Raw genomic sequence first — 22,390 nt, forward strand, 5'->3', positions numbered from 1 at the left:
ACCTTTCAGGGGACCCAAGGTCGCTTTACAGACAAACAGTCAGGCAAACAAAAACAACAACTAAACTAAAGGCTGAAGGCCTTGGCAAACAGGTGGGACTTGAGGGCCGTTTTAAAGGCGTCCAGGGTAGGGATGTTGCGGATCACCGCAGGGAGATAGTTCCAGGGCTGCCACACTGAATGCTCTGTCCCCGAAGGTTCGGAGGATGGTGCAGAGGGGGCAAGCAGACCCGAGTCTGAGGACCGCAGGTTCCGGGGAGGGGCATGTGGGCGGAGGAGGTCAGATAAGTACTGGGAGGCACGGGCATGGAGGGACTTGTAGGTGAGGAAGGAGGATTTTGTAAGAGATGCGGGACTTGACCTGGAAGCCAGTGGAGGTGGATGAGGGTGGGGGTGATGTGCTGCCACGGCTTGGTGTGTGTGTGAGAGAACCCTGGCAGAGTTTTGGGCATACTAGAGCCTGTTCAGGGTTTTGTTGGGTACCCCGAACAGTACACCATTGCAGTAGTAGGAGGTCGGATAGGCAGTTGAGGAGGACGGTGTGGGAGACAGTGTCAAAAGCTGCAGAGAGGTTCAGGAGGATGAGGATGCTGATGCGGCCAGAGTCAGTAGCGATGAGATCGTTGATGATCTTAATGAGGGCGGTCTCCGTGCTGTGGTGTATTCTGAAGCCAGATTGGAGAGGCTCATAGATGGACATGTTTTTCTTCATTTATAAAGAGAATTCAACTTTAATATCTGCCTTGTGAGTCCTCGTGCGCAATGTCAGTGCTGAAACATGCAGTTTCTCCCTTGTGAATCTTCATATGCATTATCAGCTCTTGATTCTCAGTGAATTCTCTGCCACAAACATGGCAGCGGCAGCAAGAGAGTCTCTCCCCCATGTGGATTTTCATGTGTGCTTGCAGGTTTCGTCTCTGAACAAATGCTTTGCCACAAACATGACAGTGGTGCGGTTTCTCCCCTGTATGAGTCCTCATATGCACTTTTGTTTCAGAGCCAGTGATAAAACGTTTGCCACAAATGCGACATTGATACGGTTTCTCCCCTGTATGGATCCTGGTGTGTGCCTTCAGACTTCCACTCTGAGTGAATCCTTTGCCACAGAAATGGCAGCGGTATGGTTTCTCTCCTGTGTGAGTCCTCATATGCACTTTCATTTGATAATTCCTAGCAAAAGATTTACCACAAATGTGACAAAACTTTGCACCTATGTGAGTTTCAAGATGATCACTCATACTCTGTGTGGTCTCAAACCGTTTTCCACAAACCCCACAAGGACTTTCTGAATCATTTGTATGCATTTGAACATGATCAATTAAAGAGGAAATAGAAACAAATGACATTCCACATGCCTTACAACAAGGAACAACATGACTTTGAGTCTGAGTTACAGGACATTCTAGGGTTACAGCAGAGGGGGCCAGAGGCTCATCGGATGGTTCTAATACACTGTATTCCTCTCCATCAGGTTCTATTTTGATCTGCTCAATTGAGATGCTTGGTAGAGACTCCCTCTCTGGGTCCTCTCCATTTTGGATTTGGTAGAGTTCACTGTTCACACAGCAAGAAGTGAATGGGAATATGGTATCAGCCTTCGATTCTTGAAGATGCTCTCCTTCCTGTGTGGTTATGAGTTCTTCATTTCCCTCTCTCATATGTGGGGGCTGTTGGCCCTCATCATTGTCAAGACTGAGGCTCCACTCCTGCTGCTGCTTGGGGGGAACCTCCTCCTCTTCAGTGACAGTGAGCTGGTGCTCTGAAGGGAAGTGGAGAAGATACATTCACTCATAAAATTCAGCTTGTTTTTCCAGAGCTGGTCATGAGGTCACGGTAAAACAAAAAAAATGTCACCCCATAATCCTAACCCAATCAAAATCCAACAACCAGGGTGACAATAAGACAGGGGTTGGCTCTTATATGAGTGATAGTTTGAAAAAACCAATAGAGTGTGGTCGGGACACTTTTGAGTTGAATAAGGGGAGTGACAAACATTTATCTGGACACTGCTTCTAAAACAGACCTAGAATTGACATCATTGACTGCATTTTGACATAATTCTTATCGCATGTCCCCCCGTTGAGCTGTATAGCGGCACTTATTAAAGTGCTCTTATGACACTTAACTCCTCCTACTGTCCCGGCTCTCTCCAGGTTTGTTGTGTATAATGGAGAAGCGTTTCTGAAAGTACGGTACCGGTAGGATACAAATGCGTGCCGTACCGGTCTGGTCAATGGAAAAGCGCCATTAGTGAGTGTGACCTGGTGGGTATTCCATCAACGTCGCTAAAGAAAAAGGTCTCGCGAGACTTTCCTTTAGCGACATTAACGGAATACCCCCCTTTTTTTTTTACCACGCCACATAAACAACAATATGAATATAATGACTGTTAGCTAACCTTGCTCGTTGACGGCGTTTCCAGTCAACTATATTAAATTAACCACATGACATGTACATACCTGCCCTGTGTTGCTTTATCTCAGGTTTCAGAACAATTTCTAGTAGCCTCCGTAGACGTTCGCTCTCTTGTTTTGAACGCAAAACGTCCTCCTGGTACTCCGCTATAGTTTTTTCAACTGCCCCAAATATCTCCTCGGCAGCCACTGCTAATCGCTCGTTGAGAAACACTCTCAATGACTGAATTTGAGACATATTGGGAGAATTTAAGTTGGTAGCTAGCTAAATTCGTGCTTCATACCGACTTCTCGCTAAAAAAGACAGCAGTAATAGGCGGCACACTCCTTCTTCTTGAGTGAGTTTTTACGACAGGTTCTGCACTATCGCCCCCTAATGGAATGGAGTATAACTGTCTGTCTGTGAATGTCTGAATGTAAAGAATGTCTGTCATGTAAAGTAAAACATTTGTTTAATAATATCTAATTGAAAAAGCACACCTTCCAAACATGAAACGTTTGACTGCTAAGAACCTCTGATCCTTCTAGACTACTAGAGGAGAGACGAGCACATGAGTGATTGGGTCATTTAGTGAGGTGAAAGAAGGAGGCTAATCGGTGCAGAGCTGACATGACCCTCTACTACATTATGAGAAACTCAGTTCAGCACAATAAAGCTCTACCTGAACATCTTGTTGCATCTTGCAGGGGACCTTCCTGAACAGACACCAGGTAAACATAACTCAATAGAATCAGTTATTCTTATTCTGAATTATTCTGATTCTTAGTGCGTGTCTCGAAAAGTGCAATATCTACATTGCTCATGGTTGAAAAAAGCCTATAGGCCTATGCCTATATTTACGACAGATTGGATTGATTAACTATTGGTTTAACTCAAATGTTTTTCAGTGGATATGAGATGAAATAGAAACAGCTTTTCTCTTCTTTGAGAGAAGATGTAGGCCTCTCTCCTGTAATTCCTGCGATCATGGCCGAAATTGTATGGGGAGACAGGGGGACACTGGACAATTTGATGGACAATTTGTCCCCCCCAATAATTGATGCTTGTGAAATGCAGGCAATACCACACAGTACAGCTAGTAAGTATATTTTGCAAACAATAGCAGCATTTAAATAGTTTAGTTTATGTTCAACTGGAAAAGGTAGTGATCACAGAATTTCGTGTTTTGACTCTGCTGGGAGTTCGTTAAAAATGCCGTTAAAAAAGCCTTTAAAAAGCCAGAATAAAAGTATTTTTTCTGAATAAAAGTCAGAAACGTATTCAGAATAAAAGTCCTAAAAATAAAATGTCTGAATAAAAGTCCTAAAAATAAAATTTCAGAATAAAAGTCTGAAAAATAAAATGTCAGAATAAAAGTCCGAAAAAAATATTTATATCCCCCCCAATGTGTGACTGACTATTTCGCCCTTGCCTGAGATGCAACTATTGTCCAGTCACACAACACTAAGGAGAACATGCATGGTTGAGAATATATTATTAAAAATTGTGAAAAACCACCGCTCATCTGTAATCAGACTTAGCTGAGGTGCTGAAGCTGAAGAAGATCAAATGGGATGAAAAGAAGCATCCGCACACGGATGTGATGGGGAAACGAAGCTTTGGACGCATTGACACATTCAACACAATTGTGTCAGAAAAAGTGTCGATCAATCGATGCAGTCGATACAGCAGCTCCATAATGCCATCTGCTGGTCAGGTCGTGGTATGGCGGCTGTATCGACTGATTCACAAGTGAGGAATTTGGGGCAAAATACAATAACCCCACCGTCATCTGTGAGGTCTTGGTCAATAAAGGTGCTGTGACAAACTGTCGATGTGTAGGCTATGTGGCCATATATGTGGTCTTACATGTTGGTGTGTCTAGTAGACTATAATAAATACATGAATAAATTAATAAATATAAATAAATAGATGCAACTCTTGTGTCCATTTCTGATATGAATAGAATATAATTTGCCATTTAGCAAACGCTTTTAATCCAAAAGCGATTTACAGGGATATTCCCCCTGGAGTAATTTAGGGCTTTACTCAAGGGCACGCTAGTGGTGGTGTTTCAGGCAAGATTTGAACTCACAACCTTCCGATCATCAGTCCAATTCACTATTCACTAGACCACCACTATCCCCTTGACATGTAAGGATACAAATCTGAATGAATTTTCGGCATGTGTGGGACAATTGGAGGACAATGGCTGTTTGACAATTGGAGCAGATATAGATGGTCAACATGTCATAACAGGGCCAACAGTGTTGGGACGTGCTCGTGGAACAGGGAAAGAGTGCAAAACAAGGCTATATTGTGGGAACTGGACAGAGATGTGCTTATGTGAACAATAAAATATGTATTGCTTGTGTACATGAACAGGCAACGTTGTTTTTCTATCTGGCTAGCCTATGTGTTGCAATTATGAATCTATGATTATCTTTGTATTTTCTATATCTATCATTGCGTCGGAAGTTCGACGCCCAGTCGTGACTACTGCGTCGAGCGTAACATCACTACCGCACACTCAAAGACACAGAGAATAGATTATTGACAAGAGAACGACTTTAAAACATATTTTATAAATGTTATTGTTACGGGTAGCTTTCACAACTTCCAAAAGGTTTCTGTTCAGCAGAGAGAAGGCAAAGACACAACAACTAACTACTGGTATGTTAATCAGGTATTTATTTTGTGAATATTGAAAAATGCACAAATGCAAATGTTTTTTGTTTTTCATCTGAGAAGGGAGAGAGGACATTAAGTGTCACTGCTTTGTTAAAAAGACACCAATGATACAGTTTCTCATTTTTGTGTGTGTTTGTTATGACACTTAATGTGGGCTGTCAGGTTATGTTTCAAACTAAATGCTTTCCCACAGAGATGGCAGCTATGTGGCTTCTCCGCTGTATGGATCCACATGTGTGCTTGCAAACCTGAACTCTGAGTAAATCCTTTGTTACAAAACTGACAGCGAAAGGGTTTCTCCCCTGTGTGTCTCCTGATGTGCACATTTCTTTGAGAGCTATGGACAAAACATTTGCCACAAACATGGCAATTGTAGGGTTTCTCTCCTGTGTGTGTCCTTATGTGTGCTTTCAAACTTCCACGCTGAGTGTATCCTTTGCCACAAAACTGGCAGCAATGCGGTTTATCCCCAGTGTGAACCATCATATGAACTTTCAGATGAAAATTTTGAGAGAAATATTTCCCACATATAGGACAAAACTTTCCTCCAATGTGAGTTTTCAGGTGATCAATCAAACTTTGTGTGGACATAAAATGGTTTCCACACACACCACAACAATGTTGTTTATCATTTGTATGTATCTGCACATGATTAATCAAAGAGGCATTGGAGCGATAAGAGATCCCACACACTTTACAACTGAAGGGTGTATTTTTGACTGTGTGCATGACTTTGAATGACGTTGCTGAATTAATCTGTCTGGATGGTTCTGATACATTGTAGTCCTCTCCATCAAGTCCAATTTCTAATTCAACCTGTAACTGTTCACTTGAAGTGCTTGGTAGCGCCTCTCTGTATGTGTCCTCTCCACTCTGAGTTTGGTATGGATGTGAGGACTGAGTTGGGTCCTCATCATAGTCATTGCTCACACAGGCAGGGGGGAAGATGGTATCAGCGTACAGACCAGCTTGAAGTTCCTCTTCCTTCTGACTGGTCTGGATTTCCTCTGGTTCTTCTTTAATCTGTGTGGGCTCTGTCCTCCTCTTGCCCTTGATGGGGGTCCCACTCCTAGCTGTCTCTTCAGAAACGGTGACTGGCTGGGGGTCTATAAAGATGGGGAGAGGATGAAAAAAGCAAACACTTAGGTATTTTGACACGTGATCTATCTCCGCTATTTTTTCTTTCTAAATCCGATGGTTCGCTAATATTTCCTGGGTATTTTCACATAATAGTGGAGTACTGACTTCGGTTCTTATAAGGACGAAAATACTAAATTGTTGGCGAATTACGTAATGTCGTCACCACCTTAGCAAGCTGTTAACCTGTTTTTGTGCAGAACAACAAGATGTAACTGGCCTATATCCTTCTGTGGTTTATCTTCAGCAACATCAATGTAGCCACATACCTTCTCTAAATAACTTCATGTCAGGTTTTATAAAGATGTCCAGCAACCTCCGAAGACGGTCGTTCTCCTATTTCGACCGGGAAACTTCCTCCTGACAGTCAGCGATCGTTTTCTCAACTGCTCCGAATATCTCCTCCGCAGCCGCGGTTAGTCTCTGGTTGAGAAACACTCTCAGCGACTGGATCTGAGACATTTTAATAAAGTTGTTTTCAAGCTATAGCTAGTTAGCTAGTTCTCTCGGCTTCATAGTTCTATTCAGACGTGAGTGAACGACAATAGTGGAACTCCGCCCGTTTAGCTCGGGTGCATGTCAATGAGGATTTCTCCAAAATAAAAGCGCCTACGTTAAACCTGTCTTACCATTTACAAGTATTAACTTTACCTGGAAATAAACATTGAATCATCTCAATGTATTGTGTGTTTTGAAGAGTTTGTAATTCTTCTAGTATCCTAATGACCGTAATGAAAGACTGCTGCACTGCACAGGGGACATATAGCAGACACAAAGTCTAAACAAGATGTTTACTAGCACGGTACCCAGTAACACTTCTAGGATATGAATCAAGTGCCACCTCTAGATTGCATAGGATTGCATTGGATTAACTGTCAATAATTGTAAACCTAACCAGCATCTATATGCTGATGACACTGTTGTTGTATATGATTGGAAAATATGTTGTACAGTCCATTATCATGTGTTCCATATGCAATGTAGAGGTGGCACATTTAACTGTTGCACCACAGTAAAAGGCCAAGAATACTTTGTATGACACCCCTCATGGTTGAAACTCTTGCAGCCGGTTTCACAGACACTAAAAAACATCTTCAATGGAGATTTTACATTGAAAGTGTGATTTAGTCCAGGACTAGGCTTAAGCCTTGTCTCTGAAACCGGCCCCTTGATGTACTAGAAGTGTTGTTGAGTAGATTGGTAGTAGATGTTTAACCGTGGAATATTATTTGTGTAAAGTCCATTATATGTACCCTCTGTAAAATTACATTGAACTATTTTGAAATTGTACATACTGTCTATTACGCAATATTCCCTATCATTAAACATGTTATTAAACATTGTGATCCCATCACTTTACAGTGATCTTTTACCTCGCGCTTTTATTTTGATTTCGCGAAAATGAAGCCGGAAGTCTTATTGTCAGAACACGCTATTCCACCGGTGTTTATCGTTCAGAGAACACAGCTGTTCTGCAGAAACCGCCGAAGAATGTTTCGCAGATTTCGCGCAAATTATACACTATCGCCATCTGATGGAGTGGAGATCGCATTGGGTCAAGTTATATACTGTAGGTCAGTATTGTAAGGTTATATGTCAGTATTGTCAGATTATAGGTGAGCAGTGGGTCAGGCTATATACTGTAGGTATGTCAGTATTGCCAGGTTATAGGTGAGCATTGGGTCAGGCTATATACTGTAGGTATGTCAGTATTGCCAGGTTAGAGGTGAGCAGTGGGTCAGGCTATATACTGTAGGTATGTCAGTATTGCCAGGTTAGAGGTGAGCATTGGGTCAGACTATATACTGTAGGTATGTCAGTATTGCCAGGTTATAGGTGAGCATTGGGTCAGGCTATATACTGTAGGTATGTCAGTATTGCCAGGTTATAGGTGAGCATTGGGTCAGGCTATATACTGTAGGTATATCAGTATTGCCAGGTCAGAGGTGAGCAGTGGGTCAGGTTACAGTGGCCTGTGTAAGTAATGGGACACAGTGAAGCCCCTACCAGGTAAAGGAAATGGATCTCTTGTTTATTTTTTGTTAGACTCTTCTTTACATCAAACTTGATGAGCAACTTTAAAAACAATAATACAAATAGTTAATAGCAAGTTTAAAAAGATGGGTTTTGATGGATCTACTGCAGTATTGTGATGCATCCAAAGACAGGAGAGTGGATGAAGGAAGGCAGATGTCAATGGAGGGATTCAAATAGAGGGATGTAACACTTGAATACCGCTTATAAGACTTATTCTTATGGAAAGTTTCGATGACTGTGATGCCTTTATTTATGTAAACCAGCTCCTTACCTTCTTGTGATTTTATTCTTTTTCTAAAAGTGTTTTTTTTCCCCTTTCCTAACACCAGGGGAGCCACCCCTCCTAAATTTCGTTGTTTGGTACCTGTACTGTAGCAATGACAATAAAGTCCATTCATCATTCATTCATTCATTCATTCATAGTTGATCCACTTATTATACAAATGTACTTATTGTAAGTCGTTCTGGATAAGGGCTTATATCTGATATACACGTATATTCTTCTTATTATAATATAAGAAGTATATTATATTCTACTTCTTATAATATAATATAATATTATGTGATATAGTTGCCCTGCCTTCCAATCAGTCATTCTAAAGGTGATGTTTACCCCTATGTCAGTGGATGATGATAAATAAATATAAAACGGTTGAAAGTTTGAAAAAGTATGATCATTATAGTGTATGAAACGTTTGGAACATGTGTTTTTGTTTTATTCATGTTGTGACTTCTGTCTGTAGAATAAGACAATACTTGTAAAAAGGGCAAAATAAGCTAAAAGCCAAATAAGCTTCAGCCTACACCTTTTCAGTCCTTTGTTTTGTTTTGTTTGTCCATACTGTAGGGGGACATTTTGTCATTACTACTATCAGTCAGACTGTCTGGGCAGAATTAACACACTTAACAACCTCAACCTCTTCTACAATTAAGTCAAGTTCCACAGCATTCAAGAAGGCCATGATCTTTATGCAGGAGAATGCTCCATCACATGCATCCAAGTACTCCACTGCTTGGTTAGCCAGCAAAGGCCTCAAAGATGACCGAATAACGACCTGGCCCTCTTCCTCACCTGACTAAAATCCTATTGAGAACTTGTGGTCCCTTCTCAAAAGTGATATTTACAATGAGGGAAGACAATACATCTCTTTGAAGAGCAAAAGGCTGTGGTTGCTGCTTCAGTGAAAGCTGATCGTGAACAGATCATGAAACTGACAGACTCCATGGATGGAAGTCTTATAGCAGTCATTGAAAAGAAGGGTGGCTATATTTCTCACAGTCACAGAATATTTTTGAAAGTGCAAAAATGTTATTTCATTATCATTTTGTGTTAGTTATTTGTTACACTAACTCTAAAAATGTTGAATAAATAAGTGAGTTGGAATTCATTTGTTGTAATTTAGTTGCCTAATAATTCTGCACACTTATATTCCCATGAGAAAGACAAAACTCACTTTTCCATTGTTAAACATTCAGGTTTGAGGTTCAATAACATTTTAGAATGACTGAGAGCATTTGTTGTTCAACAATAAGATTAATCCTGAGAAATACAATTTGCCTAACAAGTGTGCACGCAGTGTATATGAAGTTGTGTGTAAAGTTTCAGCCCAAAAAGATGAAAGGAGATAAGAGGTAAACCACAAACTACCAATACGTTGCAGGTATTTATTTTGTGAAACTTTCGGGATCTCAGTAAAATACAATATCTAGGTTCCAAGTTTTAAAAAAGTGCAGATTTGTTAAAATGTGCATTTATGACGGGTTCAAACAGATTCACCTCATGGTCATCATTACAAATACAAATGTTGTTTTTATCTGAGAATGGAGAGAGGATGTGAAGTATCTCGAGTGCAAGTCCTCATTTTGTAGGCTATGCATTGTCAGAGGAGCGTCAATGCTGGAACATTTGTAAAAAAAGAAGATTTTGCGATGATGCAGTTTCTCACTTTTGAATGCGTTTGTTGTGAGCCTTCATATGATATGTCAGGTTACGTTTATAAGTAAATGTTTTTCCACATAGATGGCAGCTAAGTTGCGTCTCCTCTGCGTGGACCTTCATGTGTGCTTGCAGACCTGAACTAAAAGCAAATCCTTGGCTACAAAACCGACAACGAAATGGTTTATTTCCTGTGTGAGTCTTCATGTGCACTTTTCTTTGAGAGCTATGAACAAAACCTCTGCCACAAAGATGGCAAGTGTATGGTTTCTCCCCTGTGTGCGTCCTGATGTGTATAATCAAATTTCCACGCTGAGTGTATCCTTTGCCACAAAACTGGCAGCAATGCGGTTTATCCCCAGTGTGAACCATTATATGAAGTTTCAGATGTTTTTGAGAGAAACATTTCCCACATATAGGACAAAACTCTGTGCCAATGTGAGTTTTCAGGTGATCTATCACACCTTCTGTGGACGCAAAGCATTTTCCACACACACCACAACAATGTTGTTGATCATTTGTATGTATTTGTACATGATCAATCAAAGAGGCCATGGAGTGACAAGTGATCCCACACACTTTACAACAGGAAGGTGTATTGTTGACTGTTTGCATTAATGACTCTGTTGTTTGAATGTGTATGGATGGTTCTGATACCATGGAGTCCTCTCCATCATGTACGATTTCTATTCCAATTTGTTCCCTTGAGGTGCTTGGTAGCGCCTCCCTGTATGTGTCCTCTTCAATCTGAGTTTGGTATGGATGTGAGGACTGAGTTGGGTCCTCATCATAGTCATTGCTCACACAGGCAGGGGGGAAGATGGTATCAGTGTACAGACCAGCTTGAAGATCCTCTTCCTTCTGACTGGTCTGGATTTCCTCTAATTCCTCTTTAATCTGTGTGGGCTCTGCCCTCCTCTTGCCCCAGCCAGGGGTCCCACTCCTGCTAACTGTCTCATCAAGCACAGTGACCGAGAGTGACTGGGGGTCCTCACCATGGTCACTGTTCACACAGGTGGGGGCAAAGATGGTATGAGTGTGCAGACCAGTGTGAAGATCCTCTTCCTTTTCCTCTTCCTTCTGACTGGTTTGGATTTCCTCCTTTACTTCTTTCATCTGTGTGGACTGGATCCTCCTACTGCCCTGGACTGGGGTTCCATTCCTGCAAACTGTCTCCTCATCATGGTCACTGTTCACACAGGGAGGAGGGAAGATAGTATGAGCGTACAGACAAGCTTGAAGTTCCTCTTCATTCGGACATGTCTGGATTTCTTCCTGTTCTTCTTTTGTGTGTGTGGACTTGTTCCTCCTATTGCCCCAGACTGGGCCTTGTAACCTGCAAATGGTCTCATCAGAGACCGTGGCAGTGAGTGGCTGGGCGTCTAAATGGAAGGAAAGGATGAAAAAATATATATATAATAGGTAAGTAAGAAAAAAAGAGACTCCTTGGCTTTTCACATAGTCCTCTTAAAGTTATTAAAGCCTAAAAATCTTAGAACCCTTGGTTAATTGAAAGTAGACTTAGCTCGGCTATTGAAAAGAGGACTATGAGAAAATACCCGTAAAATGTTAACAAGTTCAGTTTTCAAACATCTGCTGAAACATTTGCTGAAACCAAGTGTGAAAATAGGCTAAGACGCTGAACAATTCATGGACCTCTAGTACAGCCTTTCTCAAACTTCTTTGTCCTGAGGCCCAGTCATGTCAGTTTTGGGGTTACAAGGCCACGTCGTAATTACAAGAAATTAGCTAGGTTTTTTTGCCTCTGGTTATTAATTTAAATTAACATTGTTAGATGCTGGTGTTTTCTAAAAAATAATCTAGACTTGCTTGGAACATGCCATGACTAAACAACAGCTGAAGTAGCGTGCAACTGAGTGATTTCTGAAAAGACTGAGAGAACAAAGGGTGCAAGTTCTCACGGGCTGGAAAGCTTAACATTCTAGAATCTTGAATAAAATAGAACTATTTTCGACCTGGCGAGTGACAGAAGCAGAGAGCATAATTTGACTCGCACTGGAGTGCCAGATCAGGGGGGTCATTTCTAAACGTTGCGTACGCCCCCAAAAAACATGCATACACATTTTTGACGCACATTTGGGGATTTATATGAAACCAACTTTGCATGAAAATGTGCAGTCCTCCACGCAAACTCAGACCCATGCCTACACACAGAAACTAGAGAAATAAGCAACTGCTACTCCGATGGCAGAAGGATGAAACTTGAGAAACAGTTTGAAAGTGATACCATTCTGTAAAATAAATTGGAATATTACGTGTTATAAGAGTTGATTGATTGATTGATTGATTGAAAACTTTATTAGAAGATTTGCAGAAGTAGGTACATGAAAGTACATATTACATACACGGTCAACTAACAGGATAAAAACCCAAGAAAGCCACTGGCTTATTTCAATTGGGGTTCCCTGGGGTTCCCTGGAGTGCAGACTGCAGGTAGCCTACAGAGCTTCGCTATTCTGTCTGAAACTCGCCTGGTAATGAAGCATTGTTCTTTTTTATTTGATGACTTGTTTGATCAATTGGTAGCGTGAAACTTAAGTTGTGAACGAATCGCGAGTGTCCATGCTTTCTATGATACTACTGATGATGTATCAAGGTCTTGAAGGGTTATCCCATTTAATTGTGAGGAAGATTTCAACCACTACCCCTTGTAAACTCTGTTCCGAGGGGCAAGCCGAAAAGCGAGTGGCACTCCAAAACGAGGGGTAGGCCTATGGGGTAAAAAGGGGAAATGGGATTGGGCCTAATAGCCAACAATACCAGTGCAGTTTCATATTGTTATGTGTTCACGTGTTAGTTGCGCATAACTGTTGCGCAGAATTTCACTAGGTGAAATGTTTATGTATTTTCGCCTCTCTGTCGTGATTTGCCGTCATTGTCTTCATGCAGTCAGTATAGATTCATATTAATATAGGGCGTTTCACTAACCATTTATAAGCAACTATGGGCGTGGACAAGTTAGATGATTTAATTTGTTGATTTGTAATTTGTAAACGGGAAAAGGCGTGGGACCTGCGTACGCAGCTATGAATCAGAATATTTGTGTGCGTAAACATTTTTGTTTGTCTATGTACGCAACCTTTTAACGCTAGATCTAAAGTTTTATAAACGGCCCATCGTTGGAGAAACGCTGCTCTAGTAAACACATTAGCAGCGACGTAGCCAGTCATCGTAGCTAGCTTTTAACTGTAACATTAATTTAGCCACATACCTATTCTGAATAACTGTATTTCAGGTGTGATGGGTAGCAGTCTCCGTAGACGGACATTCTCATCTTTCGACCGGGAGATTTCCTCCTGGTACTCTGCAATCGTTTTTTCAACTGCTCCGAGTATCTCCTCAAAAGCTGCATTGAGAAACCCTCTCAGCGACTGCATTTGAGACATTTGTAAGGTATATATTTAAAGTTGTTTTGACCAGCTACTTTCAAGCTAGCTAGTTGGCTCTCTTATCTTCATTGTTTACTATTCAGACAAACAACACAGTGTTCTTCTTCTTCTGGATTTAACGGCAGCTTGCATCGTTGACGTTGCACTACTGCCACCTTCTGGATTTAGTCAACTCCTACATTGTCAGATTTGCCAAATTCTCGAGAAGCATCCAGCTGCTGACTCGCAGAACAGCTCTAGGACACAAAGGAATTTGCACGTGTTTAGCACGAGCTTGTAGCGTCAGCACTGGCCAGCTAGACTGTTTTAAAAAGATGCTGTATAAATAACGTGTATTTTTGTCGTTATTATTATTATTAATTTACTTATTACAGGAGTCGTCCCTGACACTATCAGGCCAGCAGATAGCGCTATCGTCAGGTGAATTATAGAATAGCCTTCCAAAGTTCATTATAATAACTTTAATAATAATAACTTTTATTTGTATAGCACTTTTCCTGCAAACGTTGCAGCTCAAAGTGCTTTATTATTATAGGAAATACGTTTTGTTTTAGGCGACTTTACTCCACGTTTCTCTCTTTACTTTTTCTCGCTCCATCCTCTTATTTTTCCTCAATAAAAATGCATTCATTTGTGTTGTGGATTGTTGTTTGACTGGCTGCTTTGCTTCCCTTGCTGTATTACACACAGTAAGTACAGTAAGATGCTAGCTCCATAAAGGTCTCAGAAATTGCCGTCGATTCAGCATTGTTTAGTGCCACAAAAGTCTTGGGGCCGGGCCTGTGTTCACATATTAAATGTGTGTTGGGAAAATGTCATCAAAATAATATCTGAACTTTACCATCACTGATAATACAATTGGTGCATATCCAAGACTTTACATTCAATAAATGGAGCTGAACTGTACACAGCGTCTAGACACTCTAGTCCGAGTCATCTTCAGTAAGGGATGCATTGTAGCATTCTGTATGATATTATACTGTGCGGTGTGTGTTTGTGTCAGAGAGAGAGAGAGAGAGAGAAAGAGAGAGAGAGAGAGAGAGAGAAAGAGAGAGAGAAAGTGCTAACCACCAGGGTAACATGTGAGGTGTAGTAAAGAGAGGTGTAGTAAACATGTATTTGTATTGAACTTTTATTTATTCTGGAAGTGAAAGTACCTCCAGCCTCTCTCAGCCACACTACTCCCCTCCCTTCCTCTCCTCTCCTCTCCCCTCCCCTCCCCTCCTCTCCCCTCAGCCACACAACTCCCCTCCTCTCCCCTCCCCTCCCCTCCTCCTCTCCTCTCCTGTCCTCTCAGCCACACTACTCCCCTCCCCTCCCCATCTCTCCTCTCCCCTCCCCTCCTCTCTATTCATCCACACTACTACCCACTGCGTGTTCCAGATGAAACCCCTGCAGCCCAGTCATACATATCCTCCTACATGTCTGTACTATCATGTACTATCTGTGACTCCAGGGGAGCCGTATCTTATATTATACAATTATAAAATTATTATAAAATTATTATTATTAATTAATGAATAAAAATTATTGGTCTCTGGAGATTCTGGTGGGTTCTGGAGGGTCTCAGATGGTCTTGGGTCTCTGGGGCAGACACAGGTTGTAGTAGGCGTTCTGGTCCCAGAAGTCCTGACCCTTCCAGCCACACCAGCCCTGGGGGAGGAGGGGGGGGTGGGGTTAGTTACTGTTTATAATGAATATTAGACCATACACTTGTGTAGTGGACATAGTAGGTAGCGGATGTGACCTGTCGTCTTGCTCCAGGCCACGCCCAGGATAGTATGGGCCAGGACGCCCCCCCCTGGACCGGAGGAGCAACAACAACAACATCAACATCAACAACCAGGTGAGACGCCAATGCTCTGAAGCTCCCGGGCCTCCATAGTCCTCAGGCTGTTACTCACCAATCATTATAGGAGTTCCCTCAGTCACACACTGATGACCACATCCTGTGATGTCACGGTGAGGCGGAGGGACTCAAACTCAAACCGCCGCGACACTTCCTGCTGGTGGCGAACTGGAGGGAGGCGACAGGAAACGTCATCATCAACAACAGTCATCAACAAATGTTTATTTCTACTAATACTATTGCATACTATTACTGCTGCTAGTATCTTCCCACTCCACTGTTGTTGTTGTTGTTGTTGTTCCTGCTGCTACCTCTACTTTATTTCAGTACACCGTCTACAGCTGTGTTCTGTGTATATGACAAATACACTTTGGTTTGGGGAAACACACTGAGACCGTACACATCTGCTTTAGACTATTAGACGGGTAACACAGCATGTAACAGCTGCTAAGACATGTCTGACATAGACCAACCGTCAGTGGAGCTCAGTGGCTTGCACTTGAACTCCAGTCGCAGGATGATGGCATCGGAGTCCGTAGCAACGGGGTTGGCAAGAACCTGCGGCGCAGACATGCGGCCCCAGCCTGCCCACCTCAACAAACTCCACACAAACTCCCACATCTCTGACCGTCTCTGAAGCACTGCAGCTGAGCCCTGCACAGAGGAAAAATAAATCAATTCAATGATTGTTTTTCAGCATGAGGGTGAAAGCGCACTACACAGTTTGACCAATGGCAGTATAACATAAGAAGTAAGGCAAAAGCAGGCATCAATCTTCTTGTTAGCTCTGAGAATATTGATGTTGAACGTCTCACCCGCACCCACAAATGTCTGTTTAAACTCAGAGTCTATAGCAGTGGTCCTCAATCATGGTCCTGGAGAGCCACAGCACAACACTGGGCTTTATTGGAAAACAACTATGTTTTATGTAACTATATGTAACTATGTGTAATAATGTAATTAATACAATTTAACAATTTCACTTGGGGGGTTCAGCTACGAATGTTTTCTCAATAGCCCCCTGATCTATTCATCTCTCCTTCCTATCAAACATTAAATAATTGATTGAGTCCATTGATCAAAAACGGACTATAATGTCCATTTACATTGTAATTTAATTGATCAAAAGATAACGTCTCTATATTTGAAGATAAGTGAATATATTTTTGTATCTCTTTCTTATAAATGAAAATGATACAACATCATGTATGTGAACAAGTTTTGGCTCAATAAAAAACATTTGAAATAAAAGATAACTTCTCACTATTACTGCTAATAGTATACTGGCTTAACTACTAGTTGTAATTTATATTAGGCGTTATTTGTGTTTTTACCAGCAGTTTACCTTGTTGGTAGCTATGTCGTAGATAGCTAGCTATGTAGTAGATGCTAGTAGCTAGCTGTGTGCTGTCAACCGTCGACAAGCATATTACCCTGTTTAATACATAATAATGTATAATAACTGTAGCATATTACCCTGTTTAATACATAATAATGTATTATAACTATAGCATATTAGCCGTTTTAATAAACATATAATGTATATTAACCTTTTCTCCTTCGAAGCTGTGATGCTCTCAAATGATGCCGTTGGAATGATGCTCTCAAATGATGCTCCGCTGTCGAGTCTTTCTGAGGTAATTTCTCAACGTTCTGACGCGCCTCGGTTCGCGAGACTAGTTCTCTTTGGCGCCGAAAGCAGTCGTAACATCTTTGAGTCTTTGGTTTTAAGATTAACACATCGCAATGTGGCACTAGTGATAGGCGACCCACATTGTAGGCTAGCCTACGCTAATACACTACGAGAGCACTTAGAATACATAATAGTTTACAAGTAATATGTATTATATTATTTATCCCCCCTCACATGTATTGTGTTGCCTACATGTTTTGCTCACGGCACTTCTTATCCACCACTGATGTAAAAACCGAACAATGTCAGAATGTTTGCTTTTATAATATAGACTACCCACTTCAGTCACCTACACCACAGATAGAAAGTATGGAGTTTATCTTGAGCCTAATTAAAATTAAATCGCCGCTATTTTATTTTTTAAATAGAACAGGTAGAGAATAGAGAATCAAGTGAGTTCCCTCTGGTTCCCCGAGCTATTGATTCAGATGCTCGCTACACAGAAGACGACAGATTATTTGAATTGATCATTCACATCTCGAAGTGGCTCCAGACTGGTCGACGTGGGAGAAGACCATATCATTTGACGCTGAGACTGTGTGTGTGTGTGTGATTATTATTATTATTTATTTTTTTACAAATTGATGTCATTTATCAGATCAGACCCCCGTCACCCCCCGCCGCCGCCAAAATCTCACTCTGAACTCTGTTCAAAACTTGAGAGCCCTGCTATTAAGAATTTAGAAATGTTAAGCTTATGCCAGTTATGACGTTAATTCTTTCTGGGTCGAATATATGGGTTCACCGTCCAGCTTTGCAAAATGAACTTGTGACTTCAGAAACCAAAGCTATTTAGCAAGTGCTTTTTCATTGCAGCTATTATTTCATGACCTCCCCAATGGTTAGATGGAGGTTGGGGTTGTGCTTCTTCTATCACAACATGAGATCGAAGACAATTGGACCTAGCACTGTAAAAGGCAAGTGAGAAGCAACAGCTAACTAAAAAGCATTGACCTGTGTGTGAGAATAAAAGCCTGTTGTGTTGAATTAAATGAGTGTTTCCAATATTGATGAGAGTATTGTTGTTGCTCAATAGTTTAATCAGTGATTTCCCTTCTAGGCCAACAGCTAAGAGCATTCTGCTGTTCTGATCAAAGGCATAAGGGTTTGTGTTCAGCTCAGGACAGGACACAGAGATTCAAAGGTGGTCAACAACCACTACCTGCCCTTTGGAGGTAAGCATATAACCTCATTCGAACCTCACAATAATAATAATAATAATAATAATAATAATAATAATAATAATAGCAGCATTCTGGCCCATCATTTGTCACACCCGACCAACTCTATGCCAGCTTTCTTTGGAACTTTGGAAACAGGAGAAACACGATTTTAGGAACTTGAAGAATAGGGTTCCTCTGGTTTTAATGACTCCTTCAATGTTTCCCTACAGGCGACACTGCCTCTGGTGGGATGGGGCTCGAGGGCTGTTCTCCAGGGGGGGTGGGGGGGGGGAGCTCCAAGCAGCAGCTGACCCTGGAGGATATCGCTAAAAACATCAGAGAGCGAGAGTACAAAAGGATTGTGGTGATGGCAGGGGCAGGGATCAGCACCCCTAGTGGCATACCAGACTTCAGGTGACAGGATATAGAGACAAGCCGAGCTTCCTAGACACTTAGATCTGAGGTGATTGGATAGGTGTACGCATGTAGCTCTACCTCGCCCTCTAAGAGACTTTGTGGAATTGTCAGCATCCTGCTTATATCTACCCATTCCTTTCAGATACACACTCACTCACCTATAGCTGGGAGAGACATTATGTGACTAGGCCTCGCATGTAAAAAATAATAATATATACTGTATATATATATATATATATATGTTATGGTACATGTGGGGAAACTAGGGTTAGGGTTAGGTGCTACGTCGACTTGGTACATGCTGGCATGTCTAACCCTACCCCTAATCCTCTCCCTAACCCTAACCCTACCCCTAACCCTAACCCTAACCCTAGTTTTCCCACATGTACCGTCTTCCCACATGTACCATAACATATATATATATGTTCTCCCTCCTTTAACAGGTCCCCCGGCAGTGGTCTTTATGACAACCTCCAACAGTACGACCTGTCCTATGCAGAAACCATATTTGAGATCAACTTCTTTCACCACAACCCCAAGCCCTTCTTTGCCCTGGCTAAATAACTTTACCCTGGGAACTACCAGCCCAACTTGACACACTACTACTGTACGACTCCTCCACGACAAGGGTCAGCTTCTCAGGATGTACACACAGAATATCGACGGGTTAGAGAGAAGTAAGTTTGATCTCAATTAAGTCTTATAAGAAGAAATCTGTACAATTTAATATTTTTACACAGGAAATTGTGTGTGTGTGTGTGTGCGTGTGTGTGTGTGTTGTGTAGTGGCAGGGATTCCTCCTGGGATGCTGGTGGAGGCACATGGCACATTTGCTAAATTGCTACTGCTACTTGTACTGTGTGTCTGAGAGAATACAAGGGAGAAGAGCTGCGTGTGAGTTGGTCACACCACTGCTACATAACACAAGAAGATATTGGATATCATTTTGTCATTACGTGACGTTAGAATTATAAGGTTCTATCTCCATTTTTGTCAAAATTGAGTTTTTTACATAATCTGATCCATTAGGTGTTTATTAATGTGTGGTGTTATTTTTAAAATATTGAATTTTTTTAGTTAGTAATAATTCATAAAATACAAAGGTTCCATCTCACAGAACGTAATGGAATGTAAAAACTTTGACACTCAATATCTCTGAACGACCCTAAACGGAGGTAGAACCTTAGAATTCTAAGCTCACGATTAAGTCTGTCCAGCTTCTTTTGTTTATTTGGTAGGATGTATTGTTTTGATTGTCTCCTTTATCCTCCTCAGCCTGATGTGATGAAGGGGGTGGTTCCTAAGTGTCCCACCTGTAAGGGCGTGGTCAAGCCTGACATCGTCTTCTTCGGGGAAGAGCTTCCTCAGAACTTCTTTAACTACCTGCGAGACTTCCCCCTGGCCGACCTGCTCATCATCATGGGCACGTCTCTAGAGGTGAGGGCTGGGGCCTGCAGCAGACACCACCCACCCACACACATTTGAATACTTTATTTGGTTCCACAAATTATATTACACAAACAGGGAATCAAATATTTCGGGGCTAAGCAGCACTGAACACTCAAGGGTACACATAATACCTCCTTCTCCACACGGCCAAGCTGCCAATGATAGCTGAGACAGAGCAAAATTTGGCAACTTGTTTGGCCTTTCTTTTAGACATTGCAGCAATTCTCAGACCCCTCATGGTGCATTTATATACATGGCCCAGACTTCCAAATACAAGTATGCTGAATTTACACTTGTACCCAAAGCTGGTTATCGTACTAAGTAGTGGTTGGTATTTGATATACTTGTCCTGGAAAGTCTGGTCCATGTACAGGTCAAAGGGGCAGCCTACTTCTACAATCAGCACCTCCTTGTGGCTGGTGTCAACAAAGACAACATCAGGTGTATTTGGGATGTTGGCAAAAACGTCATTGGTAAAACCAAACCACTCTGGTAACACTCTGGCATGCTTGTACATAGCTGCGCTAGATGGTAAGATGTTTTGTACTGTATCAGACACAATGACACAGACACACAGACACACAGACACACAGACACAGACACACAGACACAGACACACAGACACACAGACACACAGACACACAGACACACAGACACAGACACACAGACACACAGACACACAGACACACAGACACACAGACACACAGACACAGACACACAGACACAGACACAGACACAGACACAGACACAGACACACAGACACAGACACAGACACAGACACAGACACAGACACAGACACAGACACAGACACAGACACACACACACAGACACACACACACAGACACACACACACACACACACACACACACACACACACACACACACACACACGTTTTGCTCACGGCACTTCTTATCCACCACTGATGTAAAAACCGAACAATTACAGAATGTTTGCTTTTATAATATAGACTACCCACTTCAGTCACCTACACCACAGATAGAAAGTATGGAGTTTATCTTGAGCCTAATTACATCAAAAGCAAAGAAATATTTTGTGAGAAAAAAAATCCACTTTGTAAGCAAAAACATAGATCCATTCCGTAAGCAAAAACATAGACATAGAAACTATTGGCCAGTGACGTCATTCTACTGCTCTGTGCTTACTACCACAGCAGATGAATGTGTGTATCTTAAACGGCAAAGACAATAATGTAATCTTCTTGCACTTGAATAGTGTTGGGAATTTGTATTAAAATAACTAGAAGTGATAACTCATGTACTATGTGCTCATTTAAATAATATGTGACTGAGGTCAGTTGAGAACAATAGGAAGGTCTCGCAATTAGCCAAAAGAGAGGTTCTGTTTTTGAGCGACAAGAAGAAGACAAGCTCCTGACTAAAAGAACGTTTTATGATTCAAACCGCCTGTAAATTACTTATTTTTACCTATGTGCTAACAACCATTTTACACCTGCTGTTATGATATTCTATTTTTCTGTACTGATTTTATACTTTCATAACTAATGATTAATGATAAGTCTATTCTTCTATACTATTTTTTAACTTGTTAATCGAATATTAAGTCATAGGACTGTGTAACTTCAACAGTTATGTTTTCACAAGCTATTCTGATAAGGACACTGACTGCTCTGTGCTCACACAAGTATCATGACAACGGGAGGCCAGAAGAAGAAGATAACACACAGAAAAGAGTTGAAGGCCACATGACTAATTAAAACACTTGCTTACAAATCAAATGGTCACAGCTGCAACAGATTTTATGCTGACAATTAAAGGGGGAGGGACAGCCCAGCCCCAAATGTTAAATAAAATGTATAAAGTACTATGTACCAAGGCTAAACGGGGTTCTTGTCTGGTGAAGCTTCTGCAGTTAACCTGTTGACGGCTAGCTGATACGGGCCTGCGGAGGTGAAACTAGATGGGACCACTTTTCCATGGAATTGAACTATTATTGCTTGCTGATGTGCTTGAATAAATATTATCTTAATGAACAGTTCAGTAGTGGTGCCTAATATTTGATTGTGTAGTGCCGGAGGAAAAAGGAAAGACGTAGGCAACGTAATGATAACTGTTTAATCAAAACAACAACTTGTACTCTCAGTACAGGACCAGAAAATGGTTACCAAAAACTCGTGTATCTAAACAGGAAGGTGCAACGTTAATAATCCTCCCCTCTGCCCCTAGTGCCAGAACT

At 41.5% G+C, this 22,390-nt stretch overlaps 2 pseudogenes across 2 annotated transcripts; one reads left to right on the forward strand and one right to left on the reverse strand.

The window, feature by feature from the left end:
* Positions 1–3,930: 3,930 nt before the first annotated feature.
* Positions 3,931–6,683, reverse strand: LOC308150584 (annotated as a pseudogene). The gene is made up of 3 exons (XR_013938011.1): positions 6,491–6,683; positions 5,369–6,190; positions 3,931–4,010 (listed from the first exon to the last, which is right to left on the reverse strand). The product of XR_013938011.1 is annotated as an uncharacterized misc_RNA (transcript).
* An 11,875-nt stretch (positions 6,684–18,558) lies between these two features.
* On the forward strand, positions 18,559–20,211 carry LOC308150585 (NAD-dependent protein deacetylase sirtuin-3, mitochondrial-like; annotated as a pseudogene). The gene is made up of 4 exons: positions 18,559–18,723; positions 19,170–19,403; positions 19,512–19,620; positions 20,002–20,211. The product of its transcript is annotated as an NAD-dependent protein deacetylase sirtuin-3, mitochondrial-like (transcript).
* Positions 20,212–22,390: the final 2,179 nt, after the last annotated feature.

Source organism: Nansenia antarctica, assembly GCF_963989245.1.
Source record: "Nansenia antarctica genome assembly, chromosome: 2".
NCBI classification, from domain to species: domain Eukaryota; kingdom Metazoa; phylum Chordata; class Actinopteri; order Argentiniformes; family Microstomatidae; genus Nansenia; species Nansenia antarctica.